Here is a 15,745-nt window from a genome sequence, read left to right on the forward strand (position 1 = left end):
AAACAGACTCACAGACATAGAATACAGCCTTGTGGTTGCTAGGGGGAAGGCCGGTGGGAAGGGACAGACTGGGAGGTTGAGATTTGCAGACACTGACTGGTATATAGAAAATAGGTAAACAAGTTCACACTGCATAGCACAGGGAAATATATTCAATATCTTGTATTAGCTTATGGTGAAAAAGAATATGTTAATGAATATATGCATATTCACGTATGCCTGAAAAGTTGTGCTGTACAGCAGAAATTGACACAACATTGTAAACTGTCTATACCTCAATAAAAAAATTAAAGCTTTGTGGGAACAAGTAGGGAAAAAAATGTTCCTGTGATCCTCTTCAGTGTGTCCAGTCTTGGGTTTTTGTTGCTGTTGTTCTAGTGGTGTGCTTTAGTTTTTCCACTTGACTCCTGGATTTCTACAAAAGGTCTCTTATCCGTGGGAGATTATTTAAACCAGTGTCCTTTAGGGGCTCCCAGACCACAACCAGGAGGGGCAGGAGCTGGTTCATGGGCCATTTATGGTGCAAAGCTGAGACCAAGTCCTGTATGTCTATTGGCCAACACCCAGTGGGTGTGACTCCTCATAGGTCCCTTGACAGATGGTGCTGGTGAGAGAATCAAAGCCAAACGGGGCTGTAGCTGAGTCCTAAGACAAGCAGAGCTGTTTTTAGGTCTGTGGCTGAGACCACAGTCAGTGAGTCTGCCCCATGGGTATGGATCTGGTTTCTCAAAATGACGCTCTTCATTCTGCAGCACAACCTCCCATCTGAGCCCCACAGCTCCCACAGAGGCACTTTGGTCCCTAAATGGATGCCAAGTTAGTGTTACTGAGGGAGGGCTGTGTCTGAGGGGCAGCCTGTTCGGTTGTTCTGCTGGGTGTCCCTCTCCCTTAGTTTTCTATTTCTCTGTAAGAGGTTGCCACAACTTTAATGGCTTAAGACAAAGCACACAATTATTCAGCAGTTTCTGTGAGTAAGTGAGTGAGGAGTACGGCTTCTCTGGGCCCTTTGGTTAGGCTCTCAAAGGCTGCAGCTGAGGTACTGGCTGAGCTTCATTTTCACTGGAAGCTTGACTGGGGAAAAGCCTCCTGATCTCATCAGGTGGTTGTCACCATTTGCTGTTTGTAGCTGCAGAGCTAACGGCAGCTTCCTTCTTCAAGACCAGAAGGATAATTTCTCAACATGAAAGTCCTAGTTCTTCTTTGAAGGATTTTGCCTGTTTAAGCCAGGCCCACCCACAATAACCTTTCTTTGGATCAAATTTGAAATCAGCCAATCTACAAAATCCATTCAGTTTTTCCAAAAGAAATGACCAAATTAAGGAAGTTCTGTTGGCCAAAGTTGCTGCCTAGGTTCTCAAGAGAAAATTGTCCAAATATGTGACTGATCAGGGGCTATTTTAGGGTGTGCCTCCCAGTTTTAATGGTTAAGATAGTGTGGTAATTGTGCAGGAATTGGCATGCAGAAACAGATCCACACATACATGGACATGTGAGGTGGCGCTGCAGATGACTGCGGGTAGCAGTAAGTGATGCTGTGACAACTGATCATGGAATTTTTAAAAATTTAATTTGAAGAAGAATCGACTGCATAAAAATAAGTGGAGAAAAGCCAAACTAATAGAAAAAATAGCACATATCTTTATAACCTTAGTTTAGGGAACACATGCTCAAGGATGACACAAAAGCACCAACAATAAAATAAAAGGTTGATACATTTAATTTCTGTAAAACGAAGAACTTTTTCATAAACTGATGTCATAAAGAAAATAGAAAAGGACAAGTCTTTCCAGGGCAATCTTGACTTGAATGGAGAAGGTTAGACTTTCGCTGCGCTGAGCACTACTTGCCAGTTACCAGGCCCTGACTGGCTTTTGAGGAGTATTAATCTTAGGATGTTTTCAAAGGAGGCCAGAGAGTGGGTACCTCTGTGACAGGGAGAGAAGACATGGCCATCAGAAGGAGAAGAAATCTGGGGAAGTGACAACTACATTTAAAGGCAGTCCAAAGGAATGCTTTGGTGCCTGGGGTGCAATGAAGAAATGCGGGCATCTACAACATTGAGTGAACAATGATTTACAATAATATTCTCTGGGAACCATGGACGTTATGGAAGATGCAGCTGGTCTTTAACCTTGAGGGAGATTTTGTATCTTATTAATCTTTGTAGCTCATGGAACACAGTATTAGCTTGATAAATTTGTATTTTATCTATATGTATTAAATGCCTGCTCTGTGCTGTTGTCCTGAAAACTAGTAGCACACTTGTTCTCCCAGAGGGTTTCCAGTGCTTCTTACTGGCCTAGAAGGAACAAAGGGTCGCAGAAATGAACAGCTGGCAAAAGGCAACTTGCTCTCACTATTCCACCAAGCCCAAGATAACTTTTTTACCTTGACACATCAAAGAGAAGCTTCTCCCTCCCTCCCCAGCGGTTTTCATTCCGTCTTCCTCTGGGAAGTAGGCGTCAGGCACATTCCAGGGTGGGCTCCATGACCGCTGTGATTCTCAAATCACCGATCCCTCTTGCCTGTCCTAAGAGTCGATTAGAAACCCAAGTCTCTAGCTTGGAAAGAACCAACCACAAAGAGCAAACACCACTGCAGTCTAGTTTATGAACTGCATTAGGAGCGCTGAACGTTGATCACAGTGAATATCTTAAACACCTCGGAGAAGGAGGCAGGGCCTCCAAGGAGCGCGCACCTGGAGCTGAGCCTCCGCACCCTCGCTGGAGCCGGCCAGGCCCGCGTGTGTAGAAGGAGCAGGTGTGCAAGTGTGTGTGCACGTGCTGAGGGTGGGAGCGCAGAAGGTACAACGTTTCCTTCTCAGTCAGAGTCCTGGAACTAACGGCAAATGGAATTTAAGAATGGACTTCCCAGCCTCATATTTTCAGAAACAGGGAGGAGATTTTACTTCCTAAGAAGATACGTTTTACTTCAGGCCTAGACCAACAAGTTACATACACACAGAAAATGAGAAAATGAGAACTCCATGGCCTCTTCCTTCCTATTTGGGGTGAGCGGCACATTGACTTTGTGTTGGCCTTCCTGTGGGGGACCGGGGAGCTGGAACCCAGAATTCCCTTGCCGCTGCTTCTCCAGGTGTTTATTCCCCGTGGAAGCTGGAAAACAAGATCCATAGTGCTCTCTGGAACCACTTTTTGGGGCGTGTCCTAGAATCTCACCAAGAGCCGGCTGAATTATAGAATCAGACCCCAGAATGTAGCCCTGATGGCTTCTCCTCACTTTTATACCTGGTGGTGGCGCATCCAGGCAGACCTGTGAGCTAGGCAAAGGGGTATTCTGAACACAGGAAATGGGGAACCTGTTCACCTCAGGTTGGGGCAAAGCAGGTAGATTTGCTGAAATGAATTGTGCCTGCTCTGAAGTTGTCCTTCTGCTTATCTTACTGAGGAAACTACAATGGCTGTTGAAGAAATTATTCAACTCTTTGGATAATCCCTTGGGGTTATGTTCATAACTGCTAGGGTGATTTATTATGTTTTGTTATTCTGTGTACTGTTTGTTTTCTGCTCAGTTTTTTAATCGAAATTTATGAAAAAATTAATAGACATTTAAATATCACACATAATTCAATGATATTTCCATAGGAAATTATGTAACTTGACATTCATATTACCTAGAAAAATATTTTTGTGTTTTTGATTGCTTCAGGTTTATTATTCTAATTCCTTTGTAGTGAAAGACTAATTTGCTAAAAATTTTAAGTGTTTCTTGGGAAATGACCTCAAAATTAATGTGTCTATCAGTCATCCTAAGTATTGGTACAACCAAACACCACATCCTGCAAAAAACATTCTGATTTATTGAAAGGCATGATTTTCATATGGGCTTAATATCGTTTCCCTGTAGATTTTAAAAATGGGACTTCTCATCGAAAAAATACGTATTGATTGCTTACCAAGTTAACATTGATAAACAAGACATATATTCTATCACCTACCTCGCATGTTGGTTTTAAGGCAGATATTATATTGATAATTATAGAAATAAATTAACCACCATTGTTAGCAGTGGGTAGGGAGGACTTCTTGGTGAAGTAAATGATTTCCAAGCTGAGCTTCACAGTTGGGTGGGAGCCATCTGGATGCAGGTGGAGGAAGAAGAGCACCCTAGGCAGGAGGGCAGAGATGCGGCAGCTGTTGGGGGAGACCTTGCGCATCTGAGCACCTGGGGACCCCCCACGGACCTAGAATGCAGGGAGTACAAGGCATGGGGTGTTCGTGCAGAACACTGTCGATTGTCAGTGTGGGAAATTCCCCCCTCCCCGTCTTGATTTCTTCTGGCTATGCTAATAATAAAATTGACACAAGACAGATTAACAAGAGAAAAAGAAACCAAATTTAAGTAACACACATGGAGGTCTCATAGAAATGGGACCTAAGAAGTGGCCAGACAGCTTTTATACTTTTTAGACAAAGAAACAATAATTTGTGAGGAATTTACAGGAGAAAACTTGGGCTTTGTGTGCTTCATTAGTAAGGAATCCAAATGGGGCATGGACTTGGGGTAGTAAACTGAAGTAACACGGTATGTTTATACAGGCTACTTGGAGATAAGTTTGTCCTCTACCTCTAGTTGCAAGGAGTGTAACTTTCACATTTTTTCCTACTTTCAGGGGTAGAGAGGAGGGTCAGAATGTCCCTCTTGGTAGTGGCCATTTCTAAAATAACTCTAATTCGAAATAATCAATATGCCACTGAGGCACGCGTAGGGATGGCCTACCCTGGGCTCCAACAAGGCCATGATAAAGTTGTGAGAATTGCACAGGGGGCACAAGATGCTGGTGAAGGATTCTTAGGGGAGGGATATAATAATGTTCATATTCTAGAAAGATCCTTTTGGTGGCAGGGCACAGAATGGTCTGGAGCAGAGAAGGTTGTTAGAGAAAGTGGGGGCTAAGATAGACAGTAGCTGGATTAGGCAGGAAGAGGAGTTGAGAGCAGAACAGGAGTTGGAGAAGGGAAAATGAGTCAGAGATGGTGTGTGAATAAATGAAAGAAGGACCTAAGTTAAGAGCAGGTGTTGGTGTGATGGAGATGATAATCCAGTTCTGGTCACCTGAATTTTGAATTTGAGGTGCAAGAAGTTTGAATCCAGTGGGCTTAAGCATGAAAGTCAAACAAGAGGAGGAGGAGAGACATGATCTGAGCAGCAGATCACCTAGGAAATGTACGAATAGAGATGATTTTGGAATAAATGTACAATGTACTAGGCATGCGCCTTCTCCCAGTCCCTCGTGCAATCTTGTGAAATTTCCAGTAACATCCATTTTCATCCCAACTCTGTTACGTTGTGGCTTTGCTTTAGTTAGGAGGGAGCAGAGTGCCGCAGAATGACTTCTTCTGTTTGTTTTCTGGGTTGGCACAGCCTAAGTGCCAGAGCCATGAAAGGGTACGGTAAATATAAAAATATAAAATAAAACATAAAGTAAAAGGTTGATAAGCTTAAATTCATCCTACAAAAATATAAGTATAAATCTGTTACACAAGTTTCGACGTGAAGTGTTATGTATACGTCTGTTACTATTGAAAAAGCCAAATGACAATGATTCTGCTTGGGGGTTGAGTTTGTGACTTGCTACCCTTGATTTTCGACAGGCAGCAAACAGATAAACACAAGCAATATTAGCTTCTTGAGTAATGGTCTGGCATGTCTGCCTCCTCTGTTAATTAATATGTATCTTTTGTGCCTCTTACAGTAAAATGCCTTGCACAGCCATGGATACTATAAAAATTAAGTTTAAGGGCACCAGCAGTTGGAGTCTTTTTCCAGTTTGATGTTGCTGTACTTGTGTATTTTTATCCAAGTTATTCATTTAACAAATTGTTTTAAATTATTTCCTCAAATTATTTTTAAGACGTGAAGGTTGTGTTAATTTTGACAATACTTTATTACAGGTGATTATGTTGTCATGACTATATATTTTGAATTGAGTAGAAGAATGGGCTACTTCACTATTCAAACATACATTCCCTGTATGCTGACTGTAGTTTTATCCTGGGTGTGATTTTGGATCAAAAAAGATGCTACACCAGCAAGAACAGCATTAGGTGAGTTTCAGAAAAACTCTTGTATTGATTTGTGTAACTTTAATATAGAAAAAAATACTTTCAATGAAAAAGACTTAGTTCAAAAGTGACTGATCTAATGTGAGGGCTGCATGAACCATGGTTCTTTAAAATAGCCAAGGTATGTTGCTCTTCCTCACAGCAGAATTCCCTGTGTACCACTTAATTAAGTTGAGGTTAGGGATTCAAAATAGGTCAATTGCATCATCCGATAACAGGCTCTAAGGATGATATCATCATAAAAGCATAGTCATGCCCTGGAACCTGCCGCATTCAAAAGTGTCGTTATGCCAATGTAAAGAAATAGAACTTACTACACGCCTCTGAGGACTGATGATACAAATTAGTAAAATAGCCTCTTAATAAAAGTTCTGTTTGTCTGTAGTAGCTTTCCCAGCAAACAAGAAAATGATCATTCTTTTCAGCTACAATTTACATATTAAAGCTCAAAGTGTTTCATGAATTTATCTGTGGCCCTCAAAGTCCTCTTAATAAAACATTAAATTCCAGTGATTTTATGATTGTGCAACATGTATTATAGCGGACAGTTTTTAATTATGATAAGACTTTTGCCTAACTTTCAGTATTTTGATTTGTGAATACAGGTAATGTGTAATACAGAGGTTGTTTCCCCCCCAAAAATTGTCTTTCAAAAAAAGGGAACTGCCTCAGTTTTAAAATCTTTGCAAAGTCTCCTGTATTACACTGTATCTTTTTTGTTTGTTTCTTAATTCTTCATTTGTTTAACAATAAAGTACTGTTTGAACATGATAAATTAGCCTTTAATATCCTCTGCCAATATTAGTTTTGCATGCTTATAGAAAATACATGATAGAACTGACAAATCAACTGGCAAAGGCATAACAGATTTAGTAAATATTCTTGGGGTTATGACCTCACGACTACAAATGTCAGGTGTCATAGGGAGCATGACTTTAAAGATCAGCTTCTAAACAAGATAAGATGTAGTTATGCTTGCACAACTTGAGACTGTGAAAATCTTATCAAAGAGTAGCCACTGCAGCATTAAGAGGACAAGATAGTAGAAATACACAGGGCTGGCAGATAATAGATTTACACACCAGAAGGGTGGAGAAATGTCATTAACACCAGGATATTTAGTTGATTCACCAGAAAGGCTGTGCCTAACAATAAAGAGGTACTCCAGATTCCTTTAAATAAAGCTTAAATCATGTAATGACAAGATCAAGGGAAATCACCAAAAAATTAACTATTTATTGTAAGAAAGCATTCAACATTATTTTTTAAAAAGATAACAAAACGGAAAAGGTAATGTAGTCCATACTGTTTGTAATGTGTCATCCATAATGCAGTACTATATATTTACTCTACAGTAAAATATTATTAGACTTTCTAAGAAGAAGGTAATGGGTAATGACCCATTATCAAGAAAAAAAAAGAGTCAATATCAAAATGGAACTCTGATGTTGAACAAGCAGACATGGGCCTTAAAGAGCTATTATAACAATGTTCAAGGATTTAAAAGAAAATACAATCTTAATGAATGAACAGATGATAATTCCAGCAGATAAAGTATATTAAAAAAGGAAATTATAGAATAAAATGTATAATAGTCAAGTTGAAAGTAAAATGCTAAATGATCTTAGGAAGAGATTGCAGATAGCATGAAAAAAATCTTGTCTAGTTGGAGATCATCATATGAAATGTACCTAATCTGAAAAGAGAAGGGTAAAAAAGATTTTAAAAGAATGAACAGAGCCTCAGTGATCTGTGGGACATATAAAGATGTATAAAATAATTGTAACTGGTGTTCCAAAACAAAAAGAGAAAAAATGAGGTTAAAAAGTTGTGAAGAAATTAGGTTAAAATCCCCAAATTTAGTGAAAAAATACCTATTTAAAATCCCACAGACATAACATGGTCACCACATTAGAAAATAGTTATATTGGACATTTATTGCAAAATCTTTTTTTAAGTAAAAATACACTGCCATTGGTGTAGACTTTTCAAGTTTACGATGCTTTTTTACATGAAGCATCACAACTTTCCCACTTACAATAAGGAGAGGCTGGCACTCTGTTTTCACTGTGCTGATTAAAGAAACCGATACAAAGAAAGTAAGTGACTTGGTATGTCCAGATGCTGAGAAGGCCCAGAACAAAGCTGAAGGCTTTGGCTTCCAGGTCAATATCCTTTACACCTGGCCAAGCTGTTCATGCTGTACTCTTTGACTCACTCTACAACTGGTCTTTGCTGATTTCCAGGCCAGGGAGGCACACCAAACAAGAGCTCTGATGCTGCCGCAAAGGTGGGAACCAATGGTCATCCATCCGTCATGGCTGCCTGATTCCTGAGTAGTACTGCTGGACAGATAACTTTACAGCATCCCCAGTGAACCACAGAGGTGGGAGTGTCACAGCCTGTGATTCTGGGATGCGTGTTACTAGCGCACCTGTCTGACAGCTCCAGCAGGTTCTAACTTCCTAGGAGCTCATCTAGGGGAAAGTCAGCCTTCACTTGTTTCACATGATAATCATTGAATCATTATACTCGCCTTCATTTTGGTAGACTCCATTCCTTTTTTCATTCGTTTTTCCTTGTAAACTATCCATCACATGTGCATCTCTTGCCTAAATATTTTCCACAGCCTTTGATTAAGTCTTTAGTGGTGACCCATAGGTATAAAATAAAGTCAGATCAGTACTGGGTATGATTAGTTAACTAATTAGTCAGCGAATCAGTGCACTCCATACAAAGTATTTATTGAAATGTCTAAAATGCTACGCACAATGCTAGGTAACAGACAAGCAAAGATGAGGAAGATAGTTTTGCTCTTAAAGGTCACATGATCTGTTCAGGGAGAGAAACTGTAAAGACATAGGGAATTCACTGTGATAATGCAAAAAAATGAGGAACACAGCAGGTACAGAGATTGTGAAGACGTGTGTGTTGCCAGCTCTGCCTGGGTTGCTAGAAGCAGTCTTGCCTCAGAAAAAGTGGTATCTCAGCTAGGCCTGGAAGAAAGACGGGAGTTTACAAATTGCACAGAGGAGGAGAACTGAGCGTAGACATGGTTTATCCGGGCAGAAGAAAAGTGTGAGATGAGGAACAGATGGAAATTATTGGAGATGGCAAACTGTATTCTCATTAAAAGTATTTTAAAAGACAAAGTGTCAAACAATAAGAGAATAACTGAATAAATAAAAAGATCCAGGTATTTTAATGTTATTGTGAAGACTATGGTAAATTTTTATGGAAATGTTGCTTATAAAATTATATAGACATTAATTACAATTATAAGTGTTATTACATTGATGCAATATCAAGAAAGGTTCACATTAAAAAAAAAATAAACCACACTGTGTTGGAGTGGAGGAATTCTGTGTGGCTCCTTTTACACCTCGGTACCTGTCCCCCGTGCAGGCATCACCACAGTGCTGACCATGACCACGCTCCACACCGTAGCCAGGAAGTCCTTGCCCTGCGTCTCCTACGTGACTGCCGTGGACCTTTTTGTGACCGTGTGCTTCTTGTTCATCTTTGCTGCTCTGATGGAGTATGCTGCCCTCAACTACTATTCAAACTGTAGAAAACCAACTACCACCAGGAAAAAAACATCGGTGAAGTTCAGCAGCAAAGATTTTCTGGGAAGTTAGGGGGAGGATAGTTCGAGGTAAACAATTCTTATTTGTAAGGACCTTATATAAAGCAATGTAAATAGTTAATTTAACAAGACTTGGAAAAAAACAAAAACCAACAAGACAGGTATTCTGAAGACAGGAATGGGACCCTCAGACACTCTCCAGCTTCCCCTACCGGCGGCACTGATTGATGTAATTAATCATATCTTAACGATTACTCTTTAGCAGGGTGACCTGTCATGCAGATTTCCATAGAAGTCTTCTAATTACTTTTTTTGCTTTTCTTGTAGTTATTACACCCAGATTCCTCAAGATGGATTCATGAAAGAGTAAGCCTACATACAGCCCCTTCCGTACGTGTAGTGTTGCAAGTGCAAATAGTTCTGAAAACTCTGAAAAAACTAAGATTTTATTGTTTATGTATGTACATATTGAAGACCATGGAATAATGCATGTACGCCCTTCAAAACTGTATTTACTTTTTGTTTTAATGTCCAAATTAGAAAATTTGGAAAATAAAGGAAAAAATAATCACTCCTTCTACACAGGGGTTAGTGTATAGCAGACATATTTCTGTAACTGAGGAATAGGTTAGAAATAGGTTTCTGAGTCAGAGTATTAATTTATAGGATCATTTTAATGATCAGTTTCCTCACATGTTCATGACTGATGCACAGTCTTGGCTTGGCACCGGGCTAATTCACACCTTTTCACTTTTAAATATATTTTTATCACTACAGTTACGTACATACTTGTGACTATTTACTTGAATTCCTAGAAGCAGAATGGGTGGGCCAAAGAGTTGCATGATCTTTGCCAAATCACATTCCACCAGCTTTGTTAGCCGGGTGGGTCACGTGCCTCTCAGAACTCACTCTGCATTTGGCTGCAGAAAAACAGCTCTGGCAAACTTCCCATTGCCATTTCTCTGATTATCAATAGTTTAATATTTTTCATTTGTTTATTTTTGACTTTCATTTGTTTTTGTGAATTGCTTTTCATGTCTATTAGCCTTTATTAAAGTTTTTTATACAACTTTGATAATTGTTTTAAAGTGACATCTGCCAGTTATGTTATAAGTTATGTGATTGTATTTTATATAATATAAAGCTTGTATAATCACATATAGAATATATTAGGAATATTAATCTGGCATTTGTTATGCAGTTTTTTTTTTTTTACTGAAGTACATAGAGTCAGTTACAATGTATTAATTTCTGGTGTGCAGCATAATGTGCCAGTCATGCATATACATACATATATTCATCTTCATATTCTTTTTCACTAAAGGTTATTACAAGATATTGAATATAGTTCCCTGTGCTGTACAGAAGAAATTTTTTAAAAATCTATTTTCATATATAGTAGCTAATACTTGCAAATCTCAAGCTCCCAAATTTATCCCTTCCCACCCCATTTCCCCAGTAACCATAAGATTATTTACTAAGTCTGTGAGTCTGTTTCTATTTTGTAAATGAGTTCATAGTGTCTTTTTTGTCTTTTTTCTTTAGATTCCACATATGAGTGATATCATATGGCATTTTTCTTTCCCCTCCTGGCTTATTTCACTTAGAATGATGATCTCTATGTAGTATTTATTACAGTTTTCATTAGCAATGCTGTCACTGCAATTTCTCGTGCCTTTTCCCCCTTACAGTGTTTTCAGTCTCCTGATGTTAAATCTATTAACCTTTCCTTCTGTGGTATCTGTCTCTTGTGTTCTGCTTGCAAATTTCCTCCCCACCCTCAGAATGATATACCACCCCCCTCCGACTTTCTTTCTGTTCTGTTTGACACTATATTCTAAGTGTCTTCATGTATCTACTCATTTAATCCTCACAACAACCCATTCTACAGACAAGGACACTGAGATGTGGGAAAACTAAGCCCTGTAAATATTGACCAAGGTTTCACAATCTAAAAAAAATTATACCATTTAATTATTAAAGTACCTGAATTTTTAGTATGTGGCTCGATGTAAGTATCAGTTGAAAAACTGAGAAACATATTTTTAAATCAGTGATGTGAACTATCCCTTAAGAAGGTTCTATTATACGACAATTTTTACATGTAATTATTTGTATTCCTTTATATGCATCAATTCACAAATTGCACAGACTGGATGTTTTGTGCCCACCTATACACCACAGGTGATTTTCTGACCAGTAGTCAGCACCTTGTGTCTAGTGGATTTCAGCCAGTTTTCATAAGGAGGCTGCGTAGCTATCTGCAGTCTACAAGTGTGCATCGTGGTAGTTCTGACAGAAGGTGAGAGGTGAAGCCATTTTTACAGCTGTGGGAAGCCACAGCGAACACACAGATTTTGCCAACAAATGCTGCCTCATAGCAACAGGTAATGGGAAGGGGTGGGAGTGGGGACGCTGAATGTCAAGTCAGAAAGTACAGCTGAGGCCCAGAGAGCACATTGTCACACACGGCCGGAGGGCCGGGAGTGGAGGAAGAAATAGGGACACCTTTGGTACAGAAATGATGCCGTCAAAAGAAATAGAGAATCTTTTAACATAGAGAAAAAAGAAATAGCCATAAAACTCGAAGAGGTGTTTTTTTTTTTTTTTTTTTCCTAAAGCAGGAAAGTTTAATGACCCCGAGGAAACTACATAGAAAAACAGTTCCCAGAGAGGAGGGCTCCAGGCCGGGTGGAAAGGCACAGGCTGAGACGTCCTCAACACGAGATGCAGAGCCAGGGGGGTTTTCCACTGCTGGGTAATTGTTAGTGTCTTCAGCTCTGTCCTGAGAGATGCACAGTGTTCGGTTCGTCAAGGGGTGACTCTCCCCAACAGGGAGAAGCCGACAGGGGCAGGGGCCCGCCTCTGCCGGTTCTCCTGTGCTGCTCTGGGGCCGGTTGCCCAGTCACCTCTGTGTCTCGATTTCCTAACCCGTGAGATGCAAGGCTAATCCGCTCCAAGCGTGCAGGGGGGCCTGCCGCCCAGGGAGCGCAGAGGCCCAAGGAGGCCCCAGGGCTGCGTCACACAAGCGAGCAGGCAGAAGCGAGGCAGAGACCGAGCCGGGCCGCAGATGCCCCCCACCCCCCGGAGACCCATTCATGAAAACCCCCATTCTGACACAGTTTGAAGTTTTCTTGATAAATGAGAGGAAAGCATTTAACATGCATAACATACTCCAGCAATTTAATATATGGTTGTTTAGGGCGCTTAACATCTTAAGTTTGATTTCAATGTTGTAAAATGGAATTAGTGTCATTTCAAAACAGGGAGCTAGAAAGAGATAAACAGAGGCTCTTAATACGTGTGTTTCAGCGGTCATGGGTGTTTAGCACCCTCAATAAAGAAGTCAAGTGGAGCCGTCTCTTGCCTCAGAAACCTTGTGTTTCTTAGCCTGCGTCCTTTCTGGTCATCCTTTAAATCCAGAGTGAGCTGTTTCCACCCTTGCAGACGCTTCTGGTGCCCACTCTGAGCCCGTCCCTTCTTCTGGGCCTGCCCTGCCAGTGATGGCTGGGTTTCTCCCCTGTGTGACGCTACATAGGTACACAGGGGTGAAGAAATGAGAGGAGGACTAGATGGCTGAAAACTGTCAAAACACACATGTGATTCTTATTCAATAAAAGCTCGTGTTTCCAACTGGAGATCCTCAGAAAGGTATAAATTCCTCAAATGCAGTAGAGTCAAGTCAGGAATCTGTTTTTTTTTTTTCAGCAAACCTCCAGGTGACCTTTACACCCACTCAGGTTTAAGAATCCATAGCCTGGAGGACATGTGTCCACATTAGAGCCTGAGGGACAGCAAAGCTTTCATATCGCCCATCACCCAGAATCGTAGAGGAAGGTGGACAGCTGCACCAGGGTGCCCTGACTGGCCACTGGCATGTGCAGAGGGGCCCAGGACACCTTGAGTTAGGACTGCCAGCAGTGAGGATGGGGCAAACCCGCAGGGTGGCTCTGAGCTCAGGCCCAGAACAGGTTAGCAAAAATGCACAGACTCTGGAACCAAATGGCCTGGGTTTGAATCCCACTTCCACCACTTGCTGGAGAAGTTATTAATTTTTGTCTTAGTTTCCCCATCTATAAAATGGAGATGAGAGAGATTGTTTTGAGATTAATTAATACATGTAAAGCACTGTGAGCAGTGCCTGCACATTGAAGCTCAGCACAGCACACACATCATCAGCGTTGGGGGTGAGGTGGGTGCAGTGGCAGCGATTAGGGATGAAGACAGAATGCTACGGGGTTTCCGTTATTTCACTGGGCTTCGCATAAGCCTGTGTGGTGCCTGGATGGGGTTATGCTAACTTTTTCCAAATTTAATTTTAATTTAAATTTATATTTTTGTAAATGAGCTTCTCCCGCAATAAAGGGTTAAAAAAAGAAAAGCATGTTTAGTTCAAGACCAGCCATGCTTCAGGCCAAAAGCACAACAGGAAAACTCTGCAGCCCCCCTTCCTGCCCAGGTGCTCCTGCCTGATAAACCCTCCCAGGCCCAGGCAGCAGGAGCTGTGGTCACTCTTCGGGAGCCGCTGGGCATCTCAGCCCTGGATCTGCCGGTGCTTCCGAGGACAGTAATTGGGCAAATAGCCGCTTCCCCTGGCCTCCCTCTTCCCCGCCCTTTCTCTTTCTTTGAATCCCAGAAGAAGTTCTACATCTGCGAGGAAGATTGAAATACTCTTAATTCACGCAACATCCCTTCAAGGCATCCAAAAAGCTTGCTGCTGAAAGAAATGTGATTTGTGCCAGAGAGAGTTCCCTGTGAAGAGCAGTCCACTCCCTCAGTATTCGGGGTTGAGTTCAGGGTTCTCAGTCAAGCCCCTCAGCTCAAGGAACCCCAGCAGAGGCAGCCACATCCTCGGTCTTCAAGGGCAGTCAATTCAGCTACCTATCCCTAGCAGGGGATTCATGGTCTTTGTGCAAAAGAAGCACAGACACTCTGGATTCATACGGTTGGGCCACAAAGAGCTTTGTTGGCATCGACAGGTCTGAGGATGACTAGAGCAGTGTTCCATTCATGAACGGAACCAGGAGCCCCCTCCGGGCAGCCTTCACAGAACCTTAAGCAGGAGAGATTAGAAAAATGAAAGCCAGACCCATCAAAGGAGGAGGAACAAAGAGAGAAAACACATGGCCTATGGCAGCGGTGAACTGGAGAATTTAGCCCAGTCTTCCATGAGAGCAGCTAGAACAGTGAGCAAATATTAAAAAAGAAAGAAAGAATTTGCCTGGAGGCACGGAAGATAAAACCAGCCAACAAGGAATTAACAAGGAAGGATTTGGGAGCTAAAGGAAGGACTAGGGTGGTGAACCCAGTCTTCCCAGAGATGTTTACCAGCTGCAAAAAAAAAAAAAAAAAAAGGCAGTTAAGAGAGGACAAGAGGGATCAAGAGCTCCTGGCAGCCTTTCAGTGGAGGAGATAAAACCTGGAGCCCAGCACCAACCAAAGGGCAGGACAGGGTCACAGGCCACCCACACTCCAGGTGGGGACCAGGAAGGGCTACATCCTAGGAATAAGGGTGACAGAGATGTTACTCATCTCTCAGAGGGACTGAATCCCAGCTTCCAGTCACGTGTAAAACTGGATTGTGGTGAATGTTCCAGCTGACAGCCAAGAAAAAGCACAAATCCTTCCTCGGGGGAGGTGACAGCAGACAAGGCCTCAGGTGACTCCTACTACTTGTCATGCGCAGCACTTGGTCCTCAACTGCAAATACCAAATACCCGTGAGACCAAAGTGAAGGAATGCAAGCAAGAAAGGCAAGAGAAAATAGAACAAACTCTTAGGAACTCCCCCCAAAATGGAGTCATCAGAATCAAACTTTTTAAAACCTGTTTTTTATTTTGGAAAGTTCTAAGCATACATCACAGAAAGAATAGTACAATGAACCCCCAAGTATAAATTATTCATCTTTAACAATTAAACACACACACACACTTTGGGAGCATTTTCAAGCAAATCCTAAACATAAAATCATTTCGTCTCTAAAGACTTTAGTATATAACTCTAACAACCCAATTATCAGACCATTATTACATTTAATAAAATTAATAATAATTTCTCAGTCTAAAATCCA

This window comes from Vicugna pacos, chromosome 24 (genome assembly GCF_048564905.1).
Source record: "Vicugna pacos chromosome 24, VicPac4, whole genome shotgun sequence".
Taxonomy (NCBI): Eukaryota; Metazoa; Chordata; class Mammalia; order Artiodactyla; family Camelidae; genus Vicugna; species Vicugna pacos.